This window comes from Balaenoptera physalus (assembly GCF_965194825.1).
Source record: "Balaenoptera physalus genome assembly, chromosome: 6".
NCBI classification, from domain to species: domain Eukaryota; kingdom Metazoa; phylum Chordata; class Mammalia; order Artiodactyla; family Balaenopteridae; genus Balaenoptera; species Balaenoptera physalus.
The window spans coordinates 123673152-123697325 of record NC_138885.1 but is presented as its reverse complement, the minus strand read 5'-3'; the positions used below and the strand labels follow the sequence as shown (position 1 = coordinate 123697325).

The window sequence follows — 24174 nt, the reverse complement described above, 5'->3', positions numbered from 1 at the left end:
AGTCACATGATAAATTGGGTAGACTCAGAGCTAGTTGTCTCAGATGAATATTCCCAGAAATTTCAGCCAAACCCATGTCATGGTCCTGGCCCCATGCTCCACTATGCATAACCTCAATTAATGATATATTCACTTGTCCTATAACTGTTCATTTATTCATTTGCTGATTCGTTTAGTCAAATAAATACATATGTCCTGCAACCTTAACTAATACATATTTCATAAAATTAAAGGATCAAAACAACAACAAAAAAAAGTGATTGATTGCAAAGAAATAAGTCAAAATAAAAATTAGTGATGCACAACAGCGGCTGGCATTGGGACTTTGTCAGGTCCTAAGTTTCTTGGCTGAATAATGCTGGCTTCCTCTTTGAACAGGACCAAACATTTGTCTACAATGAATCACACTCCAGCTCCCAGCAGCGCAGACGCAGGGCTGGGATCTCAGAGCACTGCATCACCATGGCGCTCCTCAGACTCCAGCGATTGCCTAGCGTGAGAGCAGTAGGGCTTATTAGCCCTGCTATGACAGTATGACTAGCAACACAAGCCCAACCTCCAGAAGGCCAGGCCCTTAAGGCAAGTCTCCTGGGAAAGGAACTCTTCTTTTTTTTCTTTTTTTTCAATAAGAAAAAAATATCTGAGGATCATTTGAAACTGTACTCTATGCTTTCATTTTTATTTCTGGTGTAAAGAGTTAAGTTTTTCCTTTGGAGTAGGAGGGCAAATTTTACCTCTTTCATCAATCTAAGAAAAGGTTGGTTAGATTATCCAAGCCACCTAGGCATACAAAGAAAAATAATAATCACCGTAGCAGCAAAGAATGGGTAGAAGAGCAACAAAGTGTTTAGAAACACAGATTCCAGAATCAGATGCCTGCACTTGAGTCCCACTTTCTGCTACTCACCAGCTGTGTGGCCCTAGGCAATTTATTTAACCCATCTGTGCCTTGATTAAGGTTGTAAGGACTAAATTAGATCGTGTATAAGCACTTTGCACATTGTCCGGCACCTACTAAGCACTCCATAACTTAGCTATTACTATTAGTCCTGACCAGGGCAGAGCAATGTGCCTAACATTTTTAATTGAGGTATCATTTGCACACCATAAAATTCACCATTTTAAAGGGTACAATTCAGTGGTTTTTAACTTATTCATAATGTTCTGCAACCATCACCACTATCTAATTCCAGAACATTTTCATCATTCCAAAAACAAACCCTCTACCCCATACCAGTCACCCCATTCCCACTCCCCACAACCACCAGTCGTCTTTCTGTCTCTATGAATTTGCCTATTCTGAACATTTCCTAGAAATAGAATCACACAGTATGTGGTTCTTTGTGACTGACTTCTTTCACTTAGCATAATGTCTTCAAGGTTCATCCATGTCATAACATGTATCAGTACTTCCTTCTCTTTATGGCTGAATAATATTCCATTGTATGGCTATACCACAATTTGTTTATGCGTTCCTGGATATTTGGGTTGTTTCTACTTTATGTCTATTGTGAATAATGTTGCTCTAAATATTTATGTATAGGTTTTTGTTTGAACATATGTTTTCAGTTCTTTGGGGTATATACCTAGGAGTGGAATTGCTGGATCATATAGGAATTCTAAGTTCAATTTTTCAAAGTACCACCAAACTGTTTTCCACAGAGGCTACACAACTTTACATTCTTACCAACAATTTTTGAGGGTTCCAGTTGATTTACATCCTCATCAACACTTGTTATTTTTCTGTATTTGATTATAACTATCCTAGTCGTTATGAAGTAGTTTCTCATTGTGGTTTTGATATGCATTTCTCTAATGACTAGAGATATTTAGCATCTTTTTATATGCTTATTGGCGATTTATGTATCTTCTTTGAGAAACGTCCATTCAAGTCTTTTGCCCATTTTTTTTTAATCGGGTTCTTTGTCTTTTTATTGCTGTGTTGTAAAAATGCTTTATACATTCTGGATAATAAACCCTCATCAGATATATGGTTTGCAAACATTTTTTCCCATTCTGTGAGTTGCCCTTTCATATTCTCGTTAGTGCCTTTCATGCACAAAAGTTTTTAATTTTGATGAAGTCCAGTTAATCTCTTTTTCCTTTTGTTGCCTGTGTTTTTGGTATCATATCTAAGAAATTGCTGTCCTGTCCAAGGTCACAAAGATTTACACCTGTATTTCCTTCCAAAATTTTATAGTTTTAGCTCTTACATTTAGTTCCTTGATTCATTTTTTATTTAACTTTTGTATATGGTGTAAGGTAGAGGTTCAAATTCATGTTTTTGCATGTAAATATCCAGTTGTCCAAACACCATTTGTTGAAAAGACTATTCCTTCCCGCAATGAATGGGCTTGGTACCCTTGTGGAAAATCAATTGACCATAAGTGTATGGGTTTAATTTGGGGTTCTCAATTCCATTCCATTCCTCTGATCTTATATATCTAGCCTAATGCCAGTACCATATTGTTTTGAATTCTGTACCTTTTGTAGTAAGATTTGAAATCAGGAAGTGTAAGTCTTCCAATTTTGTTACTCTTTCTTACGATTGTTTTGGCTATTCTGGGTGCCTTGTAGTTTCATATGAATTTTAGAGGATCAGCTTGTCTATTTCTGAAAAAAAGACAGTTGGAATTGTGATAGTGATTTTACTGAAACCATAGGTCAATTTGGGGAGTATTGCCATCTTAATAATATCAAGTCTTCCAATCTATGAACACAGGATGACTTTCCATTTATTTAGCTCTTCTTTGATTTCTTACAACAAGCTTCATAGTTTTCAGTGAAGAAGCTTTGCACTTCATTTGGTAAATTTATTACTAAGTATTTTATTCTTTTTGCTGCTATGGTAAATGGAATTGATTTTTTCATTTCATTTTCAGATTGTTCGTTGCTAGAGTATAGAAATACAATCAATTTTACATATAGTTTTTATATCCTGCACCCATGTTGAATTTGTTTATTAGTTCTAACAAGTTTTTTAGTGAATTTCTTAAATATCTCTATATAAACAATGATGTCATCTGCAGATAGAGATCTCTTTACTTCCTCCTTTTCAATCTGGATGATCTTTATTTCCTTCCCTTGTCTACATGTTTGGGGCTTTTTGTTTGTTTACTGAACTCTCTGGATTAACTCTGTACCATCTGTATCCTTTGTCATGTGTGGCCACTGAAGTCTCTACTCAGTTAGTTTAGTGGTTAGCTAGTGACTGGACAGAGATTTATCTTACTTAAACGCCTAGAACCAATAAATTTCCTATTCTTTACCATAGGGTTCTGTGTGCATGTTCGGGCACACATTCAACACTTAGCAGGCAATTTACAACTCTGCCTTGGCCTTCACTTCCCACTTGCACAGAGCCTCGCAGTCAGCCAGAGGTGACAGTTTAGGGCCTATTTAAGAGTTTCCTGAGCATGCCCCTCCCCCTATGCGTGTGACTTTCTAGATTCCCAGGAAGAGGTCAGAGCTTTTCAAAGCCCCTGTGAATAGCTCATTCCTCAGTTTTTTTCTTTTAAGTTTTTATTTCTGTTTTTTGGAGGGGGGTTTGTAAGTTTATTATTTGCCCCAAACATTATTCACTGCCTGAGGCAGTCACAAAGTTAATCAATTGTCTCTAATTGTTTCAACAAGTGCTTCTGGATAAAAAGCTTTCCTCACTGGATAAGCTCTAAGTTAAGAAACTAAAGACAGCCTTGCAAATAGTGTCTCCCAGGAAACAACCAGAAAGGTAAAATAATGACAATTCTCTAGAAATGAGGCTTTGAAGGAGCTCCCATCCTTCTCTGCTCCCTCTGGTGGCTGCCAGACTATTAGATTTCAGAGCGATTTCATTTTCAGGCTGTTAATTTTTTTTAATAGATTTATTTTTTTGGATGTGGACCATTTTTAAAGTCTTTATTGAATGTGTTACAACATTGTTTCTGTTTTATGTTTTGGTTTTTTTGGCCCCGAGGCATGTGGGATCCTAGCTCCCCAACCAGGGATCGAACCCACACCCCCTGCATTGGAAGTCTTAACCACTGGACCACCAGGGAAGTCCCTAGGCTGTTAATTTTTAAGGCTACTGTACAACTGAAGAAGAAGATGGGAATAAGGCAACTTAAAACACCATAAAACTTGCTGTTCTTATTGAGATTCAGCCATTTTTCTTGAACATACACTTCCCAGATTGCTGCAAGCCTTTGGCTAGTTTCCAGAGTTCTGAAAAAGTCAATTCTGACCACAGTGCCAGTTTTCTTGTGGCTTTTGTGGAGGAGAGAATTTTCAGAAGCCCTTACTCTGCAATTTTCAATGACATCTCTTCTGCCTAGCATTTTGTATGCAGTATAGCATTGTGGTCAGAGCTTGGGATCTGCCAGCCAGACTGCCTGGGTTCAAATCTCATCTCTACCAGTTGCTAGCTGTGTCACCTTGCTAGGTCAAGTTCCTCAACTTCTCTGTTGAGAACTACCTCAATTTCGTTCTCCAGGAAGTAGAGATATAATAATAGTATCTACTGCATAGGATTGTCATAAGGGATTAAGAGTTAACACATGAAGAAAACCTAGTATAGTGCCTGGCATGTAGTAACTACTCAATACATATTGGTATTATTGACACTGCTGTTATTATTATCTCATTCCTCAACGCAGTGCTAGGGGAAGTGCTATTACTCTATCCTTTGACAAATGAAGAAAGGGGAGCAGAAAGAGGTTAAGGGGCTTGCCAGGGGTCACGTAGCTAGCAGCCCCCACTGTGCTGCTACAAACCAAGGTGAATGGTGATCCCCAAGTTTATGTCTTCATATGCCACTGACCAGCCATAAAAGGAGTCAGGGTCTGGTGGCAAATATAATAAAGACTGAGCTCCACAGCTGTGAACACTATGATCCCCCAAGGACTGGAGGCTCCCACTGCACCTTTCTTTTCTCAGTACAGAGGGTCCCCAAGTTATAAAAGTTCAACTTATAATTTTTCAACTTTACAATGGTGTGAAAGTAATATACATCCAGTAGAAACCAGACTTTAAATTTTGAATTTTGATCTGTTTCCCGGGGCTAGCAATATATGGTAAGATACTCTCTCCTGAGGCTGGGCAGTGGCAGCTAGCCACAGTTCCCAGTCAGCCAAGCGAGCATGAGAGGTAAAAAGGAATACCTCCTTAGCTCCCAACCCATCAGGGACCCAAATGCCCTTAGAGCATGGGCAGCTAGAAAACCTAGTGGGAATGGTCCAGGGGTCCTGCTGGGGCTGGCAAGGGCTGGGATGTTTCTAATATTCAGTCACCCGCAAGGAGTGTGGCCCAGACCGGCAAGAAATGAAAAAGAAAAAACAGTTGGCAGGGTATTGCTCTACTCCTGGGAAGGGGACTTTAGCGGCATCAGTGAGAAGACAAAGAAGGAGCTGGATGTGAATGATTTGATGGGGTCGTGCCCCAGGCAGATCAAACTGTGCTTTGTTATTTTTCTTCTTCTGAAATCGTCTTCAGGGCACCGATGCTCACTTCCTTCCCACCACTTGTTCCGTTCAATCCCCTCAAGTGGGCAAGTGTAGCTATGAGAGCATCACCTTCAGGGCATGGAAGGTAAGCACCTCGAAAGATGAGAGAGGACTAATGCGTCCTGCAGTGTCATCCTGCCAGTGGTTGAGAATCTGCCTGCCAATGCAGGGGACACGGGTTCGAGCCCTGGTCTGGGAAGATCCCGCATGCCGCGGAGCAACTGGGCCCGTGAGCCACAACTACTGAGCCTGCGCGTCTGGAGCCTGTGCTCCGCAACAAGAGAGGCCGCGACAGTGAGAGGCCCGCGCACCGCGATGAAGAGTGGCCCCCGCTCGCCGCAACTAGAGAAAGCCCTAGCACAGAAACGAAGACCCAACACGCCAAAAATAAATAAATAAATAAATAAATAAAATTTATTAAAAAAAAAAAAAAAAAGAACATTCTGCCATGTTAGGGCTAACTTGAGGAGCTTGAGGGGCACTGAGGGTGACCCCACACCATAACAGCTCAGACAGGCTGCCCTTTGCTCGAGGTGGAGCACCGCTCTGCCATGCTTCCAGACCTCACTGGCACCTGGCAGGCCATCTAATGAGAGGGGTGATGGCCACCTGCACCTCAAGAACTTTTTTCCAAATCACTCAGCCAGTCAGAGCGGCTTCTACAAACTACCCCCCAGCCACCACTGTGTACATGGAGCTGGGTGGTGTGTAGGTGTAGGAGGAATCAACCTACCTTGAAGCTGGACTGGGGCACCCTAGGGCACAGCAACAGGTGTGCAAAGACAGGAAGGAGGTAAGAGGAAACATGAAAGTTTGCTAGGCTGGGCAAAGACAGAAGTTGGAAGGAGAAGCTCATTCGGAAGAGAAATGGTGTGTTCCCTGTGGGTGCAAGTGCTCGACAGCATACTGATGCAAACTGTCTCGTGTTGTGCAGGAAGCTCTTAAACAGTAACATGCCTCTGAGCAGCCACTTCCCAGCTCCCTGAACTGTTCACTCTGGACCACTGTCTCCGTGCCCACATCGTCACCTTCTCTATACCTTCAAAGCCTAATTCAAGTGCCAGGACCTTGTACCACCCCCATAACCACATCTCCTCTTCCTTTAGCCTGAGACAGCTCCCCTCTCTGCTCTGCAGAGTGCTTTGCTTACGGCTGATTTATGGCTCTGCAGAGGGGCCTCTAAATATTTTGTGAAGCAAAATGTGTCTACCAGGCTAGAAGCTCCTGACTGTAGGGGTGACATCTTATTCATGCTTGTTTCCCCCGCAGAACCCAGCCCGGGGCCCAATTATATTTACATCATATATTTATTGACCTAATCAATTACTCAGTATTTGACACCTTTCTGGACAAAGAGCTTCCTCACAAGATGGCTGGTTGTCAAAAAGTTCTTATATCAGCCCCAAACTGCATCTCTGTAGCCTCTGACCATGGCTTTCACCCTTGTGACTATCTTAGAATGCTTTCCTTCATCTTCAACATGATAGCCAACAAATATTTAAGTCAACATTCATCCCTTGCCCACCCCCACCAAAGCTCTCTTCCTCTTCTTAAACTTACTTATAGTCTGAAAGGGGTCATAATCTTGACTTAGTAACTAGATACTAGGAAGAAGAAAAAAAAAGCAAAAACTGAGTTCAAAGACAGTGAATAACTTGGATTGGTTTGAGGTTTGGATGAGATCCAGCTCCCTGATTCCATGATTCATTCTCAGGGAAGAAAGACACAAGTCCTTGGAATGCTCAGAGGAAACAGTGGATTTCTGTCACCCCCTAAAAGAGCATCCAAGGAAGGACAGTTCTGTAACTGGACACAGCAGTCTGGTGATGCTTTCAGCTCCCCAGCAGTTGAGTGGAGTTTTTCTGCAGACCAATACTACCTTAGTGGAGCCATGGAGACCTAACGGAAGCATATGTTTTACTAAACAGATGGAAGGGACCTTAAAGTTCATCTAATCCAGCCCTTCCCATTTGCAGGCAAGAAGACTGAGGCCCCCAAAAAAGAAATGAACTAAACAGGTCCAGATGTATCTTCAGAAATCTAAATTTCCAACATCACTAACTGGGCTCATGTCCAGCCCCCTGCAATTATAATTTCAGGCAAAAACAGAATGGCTCCTACTTCACCTGCTCCCGATACTTCACATCCTCACCAAAGTACAGAAGCTCAAGACTAGCATTAAAAAATGCTTTAAATGATGTCTTCAGCTCCATTGAAGCCTACAGGTAATACAAGTTGTTGTGATGTTCAAGTTCTTAAGTTGACATATAGCTTCATGAATGTTAATTATGTTCTTATAATTTACAACATATCCATACATTATATATTTTAATAAGTATAAAATGTAATATGTTTAAAAGATCATAAAGGAAACACTGTGTGAGTGACTTCTATCAACATTCTTTCCTCCAAGAAAAGGGGAGGCTTCCCTGGTGGCGCAGTGGTTGAGAATCTGCCTGCCAGTGCAGGGGACACGGGTTCGAGCCCTGGTCTGGGAAGATCCCACATGCCGCGGAGCAACTGGGCCCGTGAGCCACAACTACTGAGCCTGCGCGTCTGGAGCCTGTGCTCCGCAACAAGAGAGGCCGCGATGGTGAGAGGCCCGCGCACCGCGATGAAGAGTGGTCCCCACTTGCCGCAACTAGAGAAAGCCCTCGCACAGAAATGAAGACTCAACACTGTCATAAATAAATAAATAAATAAATAAAAGAACGTGAATTTATTTAAAAAAAAAAAAAAAAAAACTTGCACAGGAGTGGTGATCACCCAGTCAGGCTGGTGGTTACTTCTGGGGAGGAGAAGGAGAGCGGAAAGAAAGGAACATAGATTTTAAAAGAGTATGAAGGTGACTTCGGTTGACCTTGTATGGTTCTGCTTCTTAAGCTGGATGGCAAATACATATGTATCTGCTAAATTAGTATGTCTTTTTGTATGACTGAAATATTTCATAACCAAAAAAACTAAGTCAAAGTTATCCCAAAAGAACTGGAACACCTCTCCCACCTTCCTCTCTTTCTCACTATCTATTGATCTATACATGGTACATATTTTACTAATATAACGTATATATGTATAATAAGAGTGAGAGAAGAGCACAAATAGGTGAATAAGATGATAGAGGATAAATTGGTAGGTAAGACTGATAGATAAACAGATGATAGATAATAGATGCTGATGACAGATAAATAACAGAGAGATTGATGATGATAAAATAGAGCAATAGATGATTAAAAATTGAGCACTAGAGAGATGGAAGATAGATAAGGTTGGATAGGATTATTTTTATGTGCCAAGTGCTTTTCATGACTATCTTATTTAATACTTACAATGACCCATCTTACAGATGAGAAAACTGAGGCACAGAGAACCTATGCTCACAAAGCTATGGGGTAGCAGATGCCCAAATCCAGCCCAGGTGAACCTGCCCCCAGCACTATGCTGATTTCCTGCTCCATGATGCCACTTGGAATAAAGGGGCCAAGGAGCATTCAAAGGTTCTGGTCCTTCCTTTAGAAATCCAGAGAGAGGGGAGCTTGAGAAATATTTTTAAAGTAAATAAAAATAAATAATATAAATAAAACAAGCTGCTCTTCAGGCAGACAGGAAAACCATCCCCCAGGATCTATCTATCCACTGTCATCCTGATTTCTGCCCACAGCAGAGTGAGGTCTGGCCCTCTTCCTCACTGTCCCATGGAAGACACCCCGTCTCTTCATACACACAGATAACTGCAGAGAGCATCTTATTTGTCAACAGTTGTGCATCACAAATCTTCTCTCCTGTTTTAACTCACATCAGTTGACACTTCAGCACCAAAATATAGATGCTTTTCTGCATTTGCAAAACCCAAAGTCCTGTGAACAGTGATGAAGCAAGCTGGGGAGGCCTTTTTGGAGGAAAATCTACTTTCCTGGACCAAAACGAATGATGAACTGCATTGCCCCAAAGGCTCAGGATCAAACCCCGTATGGGCAGTGATTCAGTAGGAAACCTCACTATCCTGGTACCTTCACAACTATTTGTCTTTTTAAAAACCAACAGTGACACAAAATAGCTGGAGATAAAATACATTCTTAGAAAAATTTGATCTGAGACTGAAGTTCAAAAACTAATTCTCAAAATTCATATCTGTAGTGGCTTAATAGGCTTATTCTTATTTGAAAATTTTCTATGTAGGTTGTTTGGGATTAAAACCTTAAAATACATGCCATTTAACCATCTGCTTTGTGTTTTCTCTTAGTATTAAAGTTGTGGTTAAATGATCCATATTTTACATTTAAATATTTGGAAACACGGCCAAGACTCATTAAGAAAAGCATACATTTAGCTCCCCATTTCCTCTGACTAATTTTTAGAAGACTTTTGTCTACACCTTTCCTGAAGAACAATCCTTAATCACACCAAAGACAGATATGTTCATTTCAGTGATTTCAATAACAGAAGAAATGAAACTCATATTGCCAGACTATAGGTATTAGAGATGATCTAATCGAACAATTTCAGTCTGTAGAAAATCTCTGAGGCACAGATAGAAAGTCATTTTGCAGACCTACATGGAAGAAGCTGACCTTTGCTTGAGCGCATCTTCCTGCAGGGGTCACCAACATAAGTATTTGCCCTCAGTAATACTAGGTGAGATAGATGGGACATTTCTACAAGGCTTAAACTGTGTCATTTCCTTAGGCATTTTCTCCTCTTGCTTTGACTAAGGTCGATAATGTCATCAACTTGAGTGTTTATGACTTAAGGCGTCAAAATTGCATGCTTAGTTTGATGATTATGCAACATCCTTTGTTGTTGCTGATTGTGGCAAAGATAACTTGTGCTTTCCTTCCACTGTATAGAGCTTTTCTTGGGAAATGACTGCCAACTCAGGATGATATCTCCGCCACTTTTATACCTGGTAGGGTCAGTTCTCAGCAATGGAGTATGAACGAAAGCGATGAATATCACATCTCAGCTACTATGGGTAAGAATCCAGTGTGCCTTATCCCTGAATCACTGCATGGAAAGCAGGATGCCTGAACCCACTGTGGACTCTATGAGAGAGCAATAACTTCTACTGTGGTAAGCCACTGAAGTTTGAAAGTTTAGCTTTACAGCAACTTGCCTTATTATTAACACATGGATCAAATGAGAAGCATCTCAAAACCATAAAAATATTGATATATCCCAAGCCAGTAAATTACATGGAGGCCCTGTCTACATGTTCTGCTTCTTAATTAAATGATGAGATTGCAGTTCCCAGGGCTGTGACATCAGAGCCCTCACCTAAGAAACAGCAAGATCCAACTCAGATCAGCCCCAGGAAACCCCCTCGAGAACCACTTTGGATGATTCTGCTAAGTCGTTCAAGATACAGCACCCAGAGTGTGTCAGTATAATAGCCCCAGAATGATTTTTACCTTTTCTTAAGAGGAGGAAAGAATGTAGAGGAGATTAAGATACACAAATCATTCTGCTCTAAATGTCTAGAAGTCCCTTAAGCCCTCTGTTTTACCCCAGGAAATAATGAAAGGCTTAGCTAAAAATGCCCTGTCTTAAAAGGTTCCAAGTTTTTCATGTCTGGACTTTTCAATTGGTTCCTTCAACTTCATCAAACAGATCACTATTAAGATCAGAAGGAAAAAAAGTCAAAAAGCCATTGAATTCATTTGGAACATAACCCGCTGAGGAAATGGCTACATAAATACAGCCCTAGCTTAAAGCCCTCTGTTTGCTCAGCTGTGTTTATTTACATTAAATATTGGCCCTAACTAGCTCCAGTATTTACTATTCAACCCCATCCTGCTCACCTGAACTTGGGGTTCTTCGTTGAAGAGAAATCAGATGAATGAATTAAATGCTTATGATGTGCTTATTTGCATCTGAATTCACTTGAACCCCCAAAAGTTTGTTCCAGGGGTTCCCCAAAAGTTTGGCCTCAGAGACTTGAAGCTTCAGCCAGCCTTGAAGCAAAGATCAGTACTTTTCGAATGTTTTTTTTTTAGCACTGGAGCCCATATTTCTAGGGAGAGTTTACACAGAACCCAAATAAATGAAATAGGCAAATTCCCAGCTGCTATAATTGAAGCAGGGTTGGGGGTCCCAGAGCCCCTCCACCTTTGGGATGCAAAGGTACATCTGATTCAATCCCTTTCTGTTACCAAGAAAGAAACTGAGGCCCAGTGACATGCCTATATCCACTCAGCAAGTGAGCGGCTGGGCCAGGACTGGACAGCATCTCCAGACTCCCAGCCCGATGCTCTTTCCAGACAATGGGCTGCTCCTCAAGAAGACTGCTTCTTCTCTAGGTGTGTTCACGCACTCCCTGTGTCTATGAATTTTCTGCCTAAGTTGGGAGATTTCCACAGATGCTTGTCTTCTGATTCTGAGGTCAATTCATGCAGCCATCTCTGCTGAAAACACCCAGGGTCCTGGGGTACAGAGGTCTCACGCAAAGGTGGTCAGCAGGTCCTCGGCATGGGGGCTCTCCCCATAACGTGACAGGCAGCGGTGTCTGCACACTCAGCTACCCAGCTACTCCCTTTCCTTTTTCCGGTAACTGTGGTTCAGACAAGCCCTCGAGAGCTCGCATGCTGGTTCTGCAAGCAAAGAAACACCACTTCTTGGAGATAGAAGGGCTCCTGGAGATCATCTAGATTCTGCACCAACTGCCTCATTTTACAAATGAGAAAAATTTATGTCCTGGCATTTTATAAACTGAAGAATACTTTAGAGATCTAAATAGCCGTGTCTGCCAGGCCACTTGGAATAGAAAGGGGCTTCTCAAGGTGAGTGTGATGCATGAACCACCTATTGGAATTACTAGGGTTGCTTAGTAAAATTGTATATTCATGGATGGAGTATGAATCTGCATTTTTACCAACCATTTCAGATGAATCTTCTGCAAATGTCACTGGAATAGTGGAAAGAGCATAATCATTCGTGGGAAGTAGACTTGGGTTCAACCCAGCTCTTCAATCATCTAAGTAGTAGGTTGGACCAAACCACTTAAGCTTCCATGTGTCCCATGACAGGGCTGTGGTGTTCTGGGGGGTAGTGGTGGGCAAAATCCTAATAAAATACTAACCTAGAAGAAGGAGCTTCCATGCCTTCTGGGAAGGTTCTCTGGCCCCTCTTCAAATACCCTGAGTCAGTTAGTTCAAGCCTCTGGACCAACTCCCTCCTGGAGCGGAGTGGAGCCCTTCAGGGCAGCTGACCTGTCTCCATCAGTCACACATCAGCTTCCTCCCCGCGGGCACAGTCCTGAGGTTCTGATGCCCGGACTCAGCTTTATCAACCTGAGGCTGTCCGAATGAATCTCTTCTCTGCCGTCCATTTTACTCTCTCCTTTCTTCTCATGCCTAACTTTTTTTTTTTTTAACAATAAGGCATGCTCATAAACAGTAAACTGCCAGACAAATGTAAACCACTATTATTATTACTATAAGCCCTGAAGGAGTTGTAAGAGGCAGCTTACAACTCAGCTAGAGAGAAAGGCTCCACACCTGAGCCAGAATTTAAGATGGAAGCTGGTATAAGACCATGTTGAAAGTGGTGAGACAGAGAATCACCCAAAGATACTGTGGGTTCAAATGTAAGACCTGAAACCATAAAACTCATGGAAACAAACATAGGCAGGGGCTTCCCTGGTGGCGCAGTGGTTGAGAATCTGCCTGCCAATGCAGGGGACGCAGGTTCGAGCCCTAGTCTGGGAAGATCCCACATGCCGCGGAGCAACTGTGCCCGTGAGCCACAACTACTGAGCCTGCGCGTCTGGAGCCTGTGCTCCGCAACAAGAGAGGCCGCAATAGTGAGAGGCCTGCTCACCGCGATGAAGAGTGGCCCCCGCTCGCCACAACTAGAGAAAGCCCTCGCACAGAAATGAAGACCCAACACAGCCATAAATAAATTAATTTAAAAAAAAAGATGCCTTGCTTATTAAAAAAAAAAAAACATAGGCAGAACACTCTTTGACAGGAGGCATAGCATTCATGGGATCCTGGTTTTCATTTATTTGCAGGACCAAAGCTGCAGGAAGCTGAGAGGTCACCTGAGCCTAGTGCCTCTTTTAACAGATGAGGGAAACAGAAATCCAGAAGGTGACTTGCCCAAGGTCACCCCAGCTAGTAATTGGTGGAACCTGGAGTGGTCCACCTCCTGGGCTTCACCAACCACTCCGGCCCTCGCTCACCACTTCACCCCACCCCACATGGTCCTTCTCCAACTGTTGAGATCATCCTGGTCAAAAACAAGTTTATCGGCTTCCCTGGTGGTGCAGTGGTTGAGGATCTGCCTGCCAATGCAGGGGACACGGGTTCGAGCCCTGGTCTGGGAAGATCCCACATGCCGCGAAGCAACTAGGCCCGTGAGCCACAACTGCTGAGCCTGCGCGTCTGGAGCCTGTGCTCTGCAACAAGAGAGGCCGCGATAGTGACAGGCCCGCACACCGCGATGAAGAGTGGCCCCCACTCACCGCAACTAGAGAAAGCCCGCACACAGAAACGAAGACCCAACACAGCCAAAAATAAATAAATTTAAAAATTAAAAAATTAAAAATTAAGAAAAAAAATTTACCAGAGCATCCCTATTCCCATGAGTCTGACCATCTCTGCTCCATGAATGTCTCAGGTGTGTGCTTAAGAAAAAAAAACAAGTTTATCTCTACTAAGATGCAACTGAGGTATCCTGACCATACACCCCAGTTGTGTGGGATGATTCCAGTTTACATATATTGATAATTATTAACAGTATTCCCTTTCATTACCAAAAGGGGCCCAGCTTGAACACCACATTACATGGTCACCCAAAGCTTAGGGATCTGATTACGATTCTCCCCATTCTCCCTCAGTGGTAAAAATTAATTTGTTTCTGAATTCTAGCCTTCACAAAATTTTATAATCCTATTGCACAAAAGCCTGCAAACTGGCCATCCACAGGCCAGGCACTGCTCAGAAATGTATTTGGGGACTGTTTTAAAATTCTCTTAAATGGTTGAGTTAACATTTTTAATTTGAGAAATGTCACTTAAAACCTGGATTGGGCAGCTTCTTTTGGAAATGTAGGTCTGCTTCACGGAGGCCATATTTCCTCCTGACAGCAATTGCCTGTCCCAGACTCTCATTCAACACAGCCCACCCCCACCAGACTGTGTGCTGCTTACACCTTAACTTCCTGCTGTGCGGGCTTTCAAGTCTGTGGTCCCTACATTTATACAAACTTATACATGCTATGGGTTGAACTGTGTGCCTCCCAAAATTCATATGTTGAAGTCTTGACCCCAGTATCTCAGAATGTAACCTTACCTGGAAATATGTTTGTTGCAAATATAACTAGTTAAGATGAGGGGTTTAGGTTGGGCCTCTAATCCAGCATGACTGGTGTCCTTTGAAAAAGGGGGATTTTGGACACAGACACAGACACATATATGTAAAAGAATACCACGTGAATACGAAGGCAGAGATCAAGGTGATGTGTCACAGACCAAGCAACACCAAGGATGGCCAGCCAGCAAACCACCAGAAGCTAGGGGAGGGGCCTGGGACACATTCTCCCTCAGCCTCCAGAAGGAACCAGCCCTGCCCAGACCTGGATCTCACACTTCTGGCCTCCAGAGCTGTGAGATAATAAACACCTCTTATGTCACCCAGCTTGTGGTATTTTGTTTGGCAGCCCTAGTAAACTAATACATTTATATAAACTTACATAAACCTGTGCTTCTCAGTCAGGGGCGATTTTGTACCCAGAGAATTTGGCAACGTCTGGAGACATTTTTGGACCTCACAACCTGGGGGTAGTGGTCCTACTCTCATCTAGCGGATAGAGTCCTGGGATCCTGCTAAACATCCTACAAGGCACAGGAGAGACCCCAGCAACAGAGAACTATTCTGGCCCAAACGTCAATAGTGCCAAGATTGAGAAACCCCGAATTAGTGGACCTTGATCCCCTCCTTTGTTTCCTGCACAGGCAGTGTCAGATTTATGCCCAGCTCACAGGTTAAAAAGACAGAAGCAGGCAAGAGAGGCACGCTCTGATTTAAAACCACAGCAGAGCAATCGGGGGTTTGTAAAGTGCCTTCCTAACTGTGCCAGCCCATTTCTCACTATCCCTTGCTCCACAATTTTTCATTAGACAGCTATTTGCCAAGCCCCGACTGTGTGCCAGGCATGGTGCTAGGGGATGCAGCAGAACACCAGACAGGAACAACCCTGTGCCCCTGGGGCAGGAATTTTTTTTAAAAAAATTTTTTGCATGCATTCACTCATTTAATCCTCCCCAAATCCTATAGGATATGATACCATTATCCCCATTTTGCAGATTTATGAAATGGGGGTTAATTAATGTGCCAGCAATTCAACCCTGGCATTTTCAGAGCCTTTATTTTACCCTTATACCACACTGACATCCCATCAGGTCAGTAAGCTGAACCCCAGAACTGATGTCCCCTCTTTCCATCCTGTCATTTTATCCCAGGGCACGCCTCCTAAAGCTCTCACTCTTTGGTCTAGAAACTCTGAAAATGCCCATTATCACCTCTTTTGTCATGCTGATCCCAGCATGTTCTGTCTGGCAAAAGGGATTGAGACTAAATGTAATCAAGATCCTCTCGTTCTGTGAAATTACCAGGCTATTCACGTCGCACATCGTGAAACTGGAAACAGGAGAAATTACTCCCAGGCTTGCAGCCTGATGCATTCCTTCCTTATTCAAATTCTTGTTATAAGTATTTGAGAAATTGGCGCAGTCAGCTGTAAATGGACACTGACATCATCTCACCTCAGTTTTCCCTCAATAGACAAGGGCACCACGTCCCGGACATCACACAGGGGTTACATTTATATGTAAATAACAAATGCTGACGCAGGATTCTACAGGGCAGTCAGCAGGGACCACCTCTCAATTAAGGAGTGGGACTTCTCGTTCCACTGCAAGGGCTTCAAATAAGGGTTCTCCTGTGCGACACTTACCTCTCAGTGTTTTCATTTCCCCTCCGGTAAAACAGGGGAAATAATAACCCCGATACAAGTAAAATGCTTGCAGCAGTGCCTGGCACATAGTAAGTCCTCAGTAAGTGTCAGCCATTAATAGTAGACAACTATAAATAAATTAATTTTTTAAAAAAAGGGGCCTCCCTGGTGGCACAGTGGTTAAGAATCCACCTGCTAATGCAGTGGACACGGGTTCGAGCCCTGGTCCGGGAAGATCCCACATGCCGCGGAGCAACTAAGCCCATGCGCCACAACTACTGAGCCTGCGCTCTAGAGCCCGTGAGCCACAACTACTGAGCCCGCGCGCCACAACTACTGAAGCCCGTGCGCCTAGAGCCCGTGCTCCGCGGCAAGAGAAGCCACCACAATGAGAAGCCCGCACACCGCAATGAAGAGTAGCCCCCTCTCGCTGCAATTAGAGAAAGCCCACGCACAGCGATGAAGACCCAACGCAGCCAAAATAAATTAATTAATTAATTTAAAAAAAAATAGTAGACAACTGCTTCCGTCCTGGGTGATCTTGATCAGCTTTCTGATCTGTAAAATGGGAACAATACGTGATACCTGCTCCACAGCATCAATAAACCTTTGTGAGACGTAAGTGGAAACGCTGATTCAAAATCAGTTTGTAAATTGCAAGTACTATACGAACTGTTGACTTAAAAAAAATGCACAATGTGAGAGTTGCGAGTTAAGTTTTATTTGGGGCAAAAGGAGTTCTGCAGCGCGGGAGACAGCATTTCAGATAGCTCTGAGAAACTGCTCCAAGGAGGCGAGGGGAGGAGCCAGGGTATATAGGAGTTTTGCAACAGAAGGGCAGGTAGTCGGGATGTCAGAAGATTATTGTTAATTAAAGAAAACCAGATATCCCAAGTTAAGGAATTTAGCGCTTTTCTATGTATGGGAAGATGCAAGAGTCTGGGCTCACTGAAATCATTCCTTTGATATGCACCTCAGCTCTCTGGAGCCAGTATCCTGTATTTTCACATCCTGAGTTCCCTCAGGGCTCACCGCAGGGAGTGGCTGCTGTCTGAGGGCTGGCTGCTAGATGGCAGGTATTCTTTCCTTCCAGAGCTTCCTCAGGGTTCACCGGCCCACGTTGAGGGGTGCAATCGCTGATGACTGTAACATCCTTTGTTTATTGATATGGCAGGAAATATTACATTTATAAATATTCCATTTATCAAAATGGAAAGGTATTGGCGTCCTGGTTCTCTGTGAGGGATGCAAATAAGGTCCTAGCTCCCATGTATAGGCATTAGCAGGAAATTCAATACAGAGCTCTACCCCTTAACTCCCAGACTAAGTCCTGAAATTCACCAGATGCGTTCCAGAGCTTGCTTGCTCTCACACACCGACCCTTCTACCGCCTGACTTGGCCATGTCTCTTTCTACCTCCAAGATGATTTTGTCTCAGTGCCCTTCCCTGTCACTGGACATTGCTTGGAGCCCAAGCTCCAGGATACTCGGAGAGATTTCAGTGACTGTACATCTCAGGCAAATATTCTTGAAGCCCTATTCCTTTCCTCTCCAAAAGCCCCACACAAATATTCTTACCCTCCCCTGAAGCTTCCATCCTCCACAAATCATTAGTTTCCTGCATCTATAAATAAAGTTTTGATTCTCCAGATAACCTGCTTCACACTCAATCCAGAGAAAACCATTTCAGTCCCTTGCAAAGATGGTCCTCCCCCTCCACTACCCTCTAAAAATGCCTGCTCAGAAGATGGACCACCTCATAGCCAGCCAGTCTCTTAGTCTGGGTAACCCGAGTTCTTCTCTAACCTGGGTTCTCCAGAAGACGTGCTTCTGTGAGAAAACACTATTTGGGGAGGGCTCATGGGAGGCCCCAAACACCCTAGAAATGATGTAAGTGAACCTAAATCCTAGACGTCCAAGGATTCAATCCGAAGGACTCAACATTGTCTAGGAAACCACAACCCCCAAACTCCCATGACCACCCAACCTCCTACTCACCTTGGTTTTAACAAACTCTTGATGAGAAGGAGACCATTGCAGAGGGCTACCATTTGGAAAGGAAACAATGGAAGTTGGCACAGCAAAGTGCTTTCAAAAAAGACAAACTGCATCCACTATTATATTATTTGTTCATTCTGTCTTCTAGGTTGGCTCTTCGAGAAAAGGGCACATAAAGCACTCAAGACATTTGGTGCATTGTCTGGTTTCTTCTGCCAGGATTGATCAGGGCCTCCTGTGAACTAGGTCTGTACTTCTCTGTCACTCCGGCTCTACTGGGGACAATGATGGATTGTCTGCTGTCCTTTGCTTGTGTCAGAGCTAGGCAGCTTGCAACAAGATCAGCTGAAGACATGGATTCTATCTGCCTAGACTTGGACTAGCTGGCATCCAACCAAATGTGCCAGGAATTTGTGGAAGGAACAAATTTCTTTAAGAAATGCAGCGTGTAAGATATAGACTAATCAGGTAGCAAAGCAAATATAGGCTTCTCTCCTCCTGTTTAACAAATGCAATCCTACAGTGTTGTCCTTTACAATAGGATTGGTCAGAACTTGTCTGCATTGGACTGACAATTGCCTCTCCTCCCATTAACAAGTTAAAAGCAAATGAGGCCTGATAAACAGAACTCCAAGGCGAGCCAGGAGTCCAGCAGACTCATGTGGTCCTCACCAGAGTGAAGAGAGGGTGCGTGCCATCCTAACGTGATCTGGAGGCAAGTGAGAGCACAAAAAACTCTTGAATTAAATTAATTCCATCAAAGGAAGGGCTTTGCAAATACCAACAAGGCATGTTCCAGTTTTCTGTTGCCACATGACAAACCACCCCAAACAGTAGTTTAATACAATAACCGTCGCTTATTATTTATTACGTGATGTTTGCAGGGTTGACCGGTCTCCACTAGGTGGTCCTGCCCCACTTGAGGTCCCTCCAAGGATGCAGGCAGAGACCATCTGGAAGCCTCAGCCACTCACACAACTGGTGCCTTGGCTGGGAAAGACCAAACAGTTGGGGGTGAATAGCTGGTAATCCTCGGACATCTCTCTCTACCTCTAGGTGGTCTCTCCATGTGATCCCTCCCCGTGTGGTGGCTTCAGTGTAGGATGTTCTTCTTGCGTGGCTGCTCAGGGCTGTGAAGGCCTGGGGAAAGGGAGCAAGACAGAGACCCAGAGAGAGACAGAGAGCGAGATGGGTGCTGTATTGCCTTTTATGATGTAGCCTTGAAAGTTGTGCAGGGGGGCCTCCACTGCATTCTATTGGTTAGAAATCAGCCACTAAGGAATTCCCTGGTGGTCCAGTGGTTAGGACTCCTTGTTTCCACTGCAGGGGGGGCAGGGGTTCCATCCCTGGTCGGGGAACTAAGATCCCGCATGCGGCGCAGCACATCCAAAAAAAAAAAGATATCGGTCACTAAAATGGCCCATAGTCAAGGGAAATTGGACCCACTTGTTGATGGAAGGCATGTCAAAGAATTTGCAGACATGATTTAAACCCACCACAGTGATTTCCAACCCTTACGCTATGGAATCACCTGGGGAGCTTTCGCAACTCCAGCTGCCCAGGCCACATTCCAACCAAAGTAGAATCTCTCAGAGTGGAACCCAGGTAAGGATTTCTTACCATAAACCCAAGTTTAAGAACCACTGCTTTAGACAATAGGGGTATTCTTGTTCAGCATGCAAAATAAAAAACCTACCTAAAACTTACCTCTAGCGATGCTCGGCAAACCTTTAGCAAACCTCAAATCACCTCTAGTGATTTGAGCAAACCCGATGCCGGCCTTTCGTGATAAATATTTTTAAATGTCTGCATTATGTTCTGAATTAAAATTCATAGGTAATATAACTTGCCTATATACATAATGTCCAAAAATATTACTATATTAACCTAGTTATCATTAAAAGTAAAATAGAGAAAGGTAATTTGTAACATAATTATAGGAATGTCATTAAGTAAATATTCAGACATGATGATATTAGGCATAAGGCAATCACAATGCTTGCACTCTATGCAGACTCACCGTGAATGTGACAGCTACAAATGCAGACTGACACGAATACATTGTACTGGGGACTCAAGTGCAAAAAGCAGCTTTAACATCATTAGTGTGATTTTCTAAAAATAAAGCCATGGTGTTAGTTTGCTAGGACTACTATAATAAAAGACCATAATCCAGATGGCTTAAACAAGAGAAATGTATTTTCTAATAGTTCTGGAGGCTGGAAGTCCAAGATCAAGGTGTCAGCAGGTTTGGTTCCTTCTGAGGCTTCTCGTCTTGGCTTACAGATGGCCATCTTTCCTGTGTCATCCTTCTGTGTATCTGTGTCCTAATTTCTTCTTATAAGGACATCAGTCATACTGGACTAGGGCCCACCCTAACGACCCCATTTTAACTTAATTATCTCTTTACAGGCCTTGTCTCTAAATACAGTCACATTCTGAGGTACTGAGGGTTAGGGCTTCAATATATGAATTTGGGGGTAACACAATCAGTCCATAAGAGAAACTAACTCTTGGTAAATTTCTAAGCAGAACAAAGTAGTATAATCTCCCCTCAGTTTTCAAAGTCATTGCATTCCCATGAAATTTACTGTATATTATTAAAACTATGCCTTCCCACCAAATCCACATTATGTTTATATGTAAAATAGGGTTGGATTCTAGGCTCAGCTCAATAAAAACAGGTTTTCCACCTGTATGAATGTCCCTTTGGGCATTTGACAATTGTAAAGGCCAAGAGACAATTCATTTGTGCAGGACTGGGACACAGTCAGGAACCATCAGCTTCTTCCCACTAAATGCTACTAACACTACCTCAGTCACTGTGACACGAAAACTGCCCCCTACAGGGCAAAACTGGTTCCATCGAGGATGTCTGATTTAAAGGAACCCAAGGATAAATCGTAATCAGAATATTTCTCTTGTCGGAGAAGCATCACCATCTCCTACTTTATTTGCTTAGTGAGATTTGATTTTGTGATTAGCTCTTCTAAAATTGGGGACAAACTGTTACTGAGTTCAATACTTGAGCTTAACTGCAGGGCTATCTGACATATTGGAAATCACCCAAGCCAAAGAGCATCCCAAACAAAAAATTGTTTTGGTTTTATGCTGTTCCAAATTAGCCACACTGATGAAAATCTGTCAGTTGTTCTAATAAATAGTCTAAAGTTGATGGCATGCAATAAGGGAGTAGAATTTCTTCCCTTATTACACTCTTGGGGAAAAAAAATAAACTAAATTTGCCATTGATCTAATCTCCTAAAAATGTTTCAAAGATTGAATGGTAATTTGAATTTTGGGTATGTATATACATAATTGAAAAAAGATCAAGAACAATATAAAGAAAAGGCTTCATTGTTTAATGAGTAGTATCGTGCCCAAAATCCCAGAGTGAATCCAGCCCAGATTTGTCTGACACCAGAGCCGTTCTCCACCTCTACTCAACACCAGATGGATGGGCTGTCTGGGAAGAGGATGAAAACAAGGCAGGCACACAATGGATCATGTAATATTTCTCCAACAAACCTCGAGAGGGTTCTCATAGCAGATGGAGCATGAAAGATGGTCCCCCCAAAGCACCTCATCTTCCGTCACCTTTAGATTTCAGTTTATATTTGGACAAGACTCAAATTTCACTCATATTATCAGTGTCTAGGTCGAGGGGAAAAAGAAATACTAAAACATACGTGCTTCAAACAATTGGGCTGAACAGAAACTTTAAAATTTTTAAATGTTGAATACATTATTGCTTTAATGATCAGATTTTATTGATAAATGGCCTGAAAATTGACATTACTATTCCATGTTTGGCTCTTCCCTTCTCCAGAACACAAAAGAGTTGAGTCTTTTGAGACATGCCAAAGTAATTATATTTTTGCACAGCTGGAGACAAGATTATTCCTCTTGATGAGGTATTGTCCACCAAGACCCCGTCTGTTCCTGCTCCCAGCATTCAGGAATTTCTTCCACAGAGAGAAGTGAGTAGGGAACAAAGTCTTAATATTGTTACCACCTTTTAACTGATTTTCCTTTAATTACAGCTATTGATTTATTTACAACATGAGAGAAATTATTTATGGTTGCGTCTATACGTTGAAAGATAACAGACGCCTTCCAAAATATTAGCTTAAATAGTTTTTATAGTTTCCATGGCCAATGTGAACATAGTGCAAGTGATGACAATAAGAGTTTGACCCATTTTTTGAATAAATGAATGGCTATGACAGATTAAAGCATGTAAAAACACTGGAAAAGTCAAAATGATCTGTGATGGTGAATATGGTGACAGACGTGACAAGAGTCTCATCTGAATATTATCATCTAGGGAACAGAAATGGGGGTTTTCTTTTAGCAAAGGAATTCAAAACCATGTGTTTTGGATAATCGTTTTAGTCACAATTATTTGTATTTTGAGTCATTGAGTGATTCTCAAGGACTTTAGTCTGGCCAAAAGAGATGTTGTTTATAAACCATTAAATGTATGTTACAGTACTTTGTATTTTGCAATCTCATCCTGAAATCCCAAGAGTCCCCACCACAGATTCTGTCCCTGTGGTACTGAGAAGGTCGTAACAGTGTAGGATTAAAGAAGAGGATCTTTGCCAGTGGTGTGTAACCATTGCTCTCAGAGGTCCCACAGGTTTTCCTTGTGACCCTGAACCCATAGGATCATTGTGTACACATGTTACCCAGCAGGGGTTATAAATGCTATAGGAGTTCAGAGATGACAGTAATCAAATAACATGGGATTTAACTAATCCCTTTTTTCCCTCCACTTCCATCTTCTCTGAAAACATTCAGGGATGCTGTCCATGATTGATTAGATCATGTGTGCACGGCTGATTCATCTAGGTCAATGTCATGAGAAAAATACCCGAAAAGTGTTCAATTACAGTGCAATCATTATAGTCATAATGTATTCAAACTATTATGATAATTTTACAACAGCCAAATGGAATTTGAACAGTGCAACTAATCTTCCATCCAGGTCATTTTTATTATGCACCGCCCCATTGACCATTTGGCAATGGATTTACGGGAATTGTTGAACATTATGTGATAGCTTGCACTGAGATGACCAAGGGAATCTGACATAAAAGGAAATATAATGGTTCATTTGTGGGCCCAACATTCATAAATTCCCAAGACTTAAAAATTATTCTTCCATTCAGCACACATTCACTCAGCTGCTATGTTCCCCACATAGAGGACTATATAGCAGACATCAAAAGGTGAATAAGGCTTAGCCCCTGAGAAACACATCACTGAACCAGAAGAAAGACAAGAGAACAATGACCTATAAAATAATGCTGACTGTCCCATATGGTAGTCCTAGCCAAATGTCGCTATTGAGCACTTGTAATGTATTTAGGTTAAACTGAGGTATGCTGTAAGTATATAACACACACCAGATTTCAAAGAATTTATTATATCTTATTGGTAATTTTAACATTGATTACATATTGAAATGACATTTTTGGATATATTGAGTTAAATAAAATATATTATTAAAATTAACTTTGCATGGTTTTTTTTTACTGTTTTAATGTGGCTACTGGAAATTTTTAATTATGTATCTGGTTCATGTTATATTTCTATTGGGCTGCACTGATATAATGTTATGTGCTATGTGTGTGGTATGTATAGAAAGAAAATTGTGCACAGAGGAAAAGGCAACAGATTCTGCTGGGCAGAGATTTTGACATTTAATATTGGTCTTTAAGAGATTTCTCTGGAGGAGGCA

General features: G+C 42.3%; 1 protein-coding gene across 1 annotated transcript in view; it reads right to left on the bottom strand.

Moving 5' to 3' along the window:
• Positions 1–24174, bottom strand: part of KCNE4 (potassium voltage-gated channel subfamily E regulatory subunit 4) — a 50316-nt gene that overhangs the window by 11691 nt on the left and 14451 nt on the right. The gene's annotated exons all lie outside the window — the stretch shown is intronic.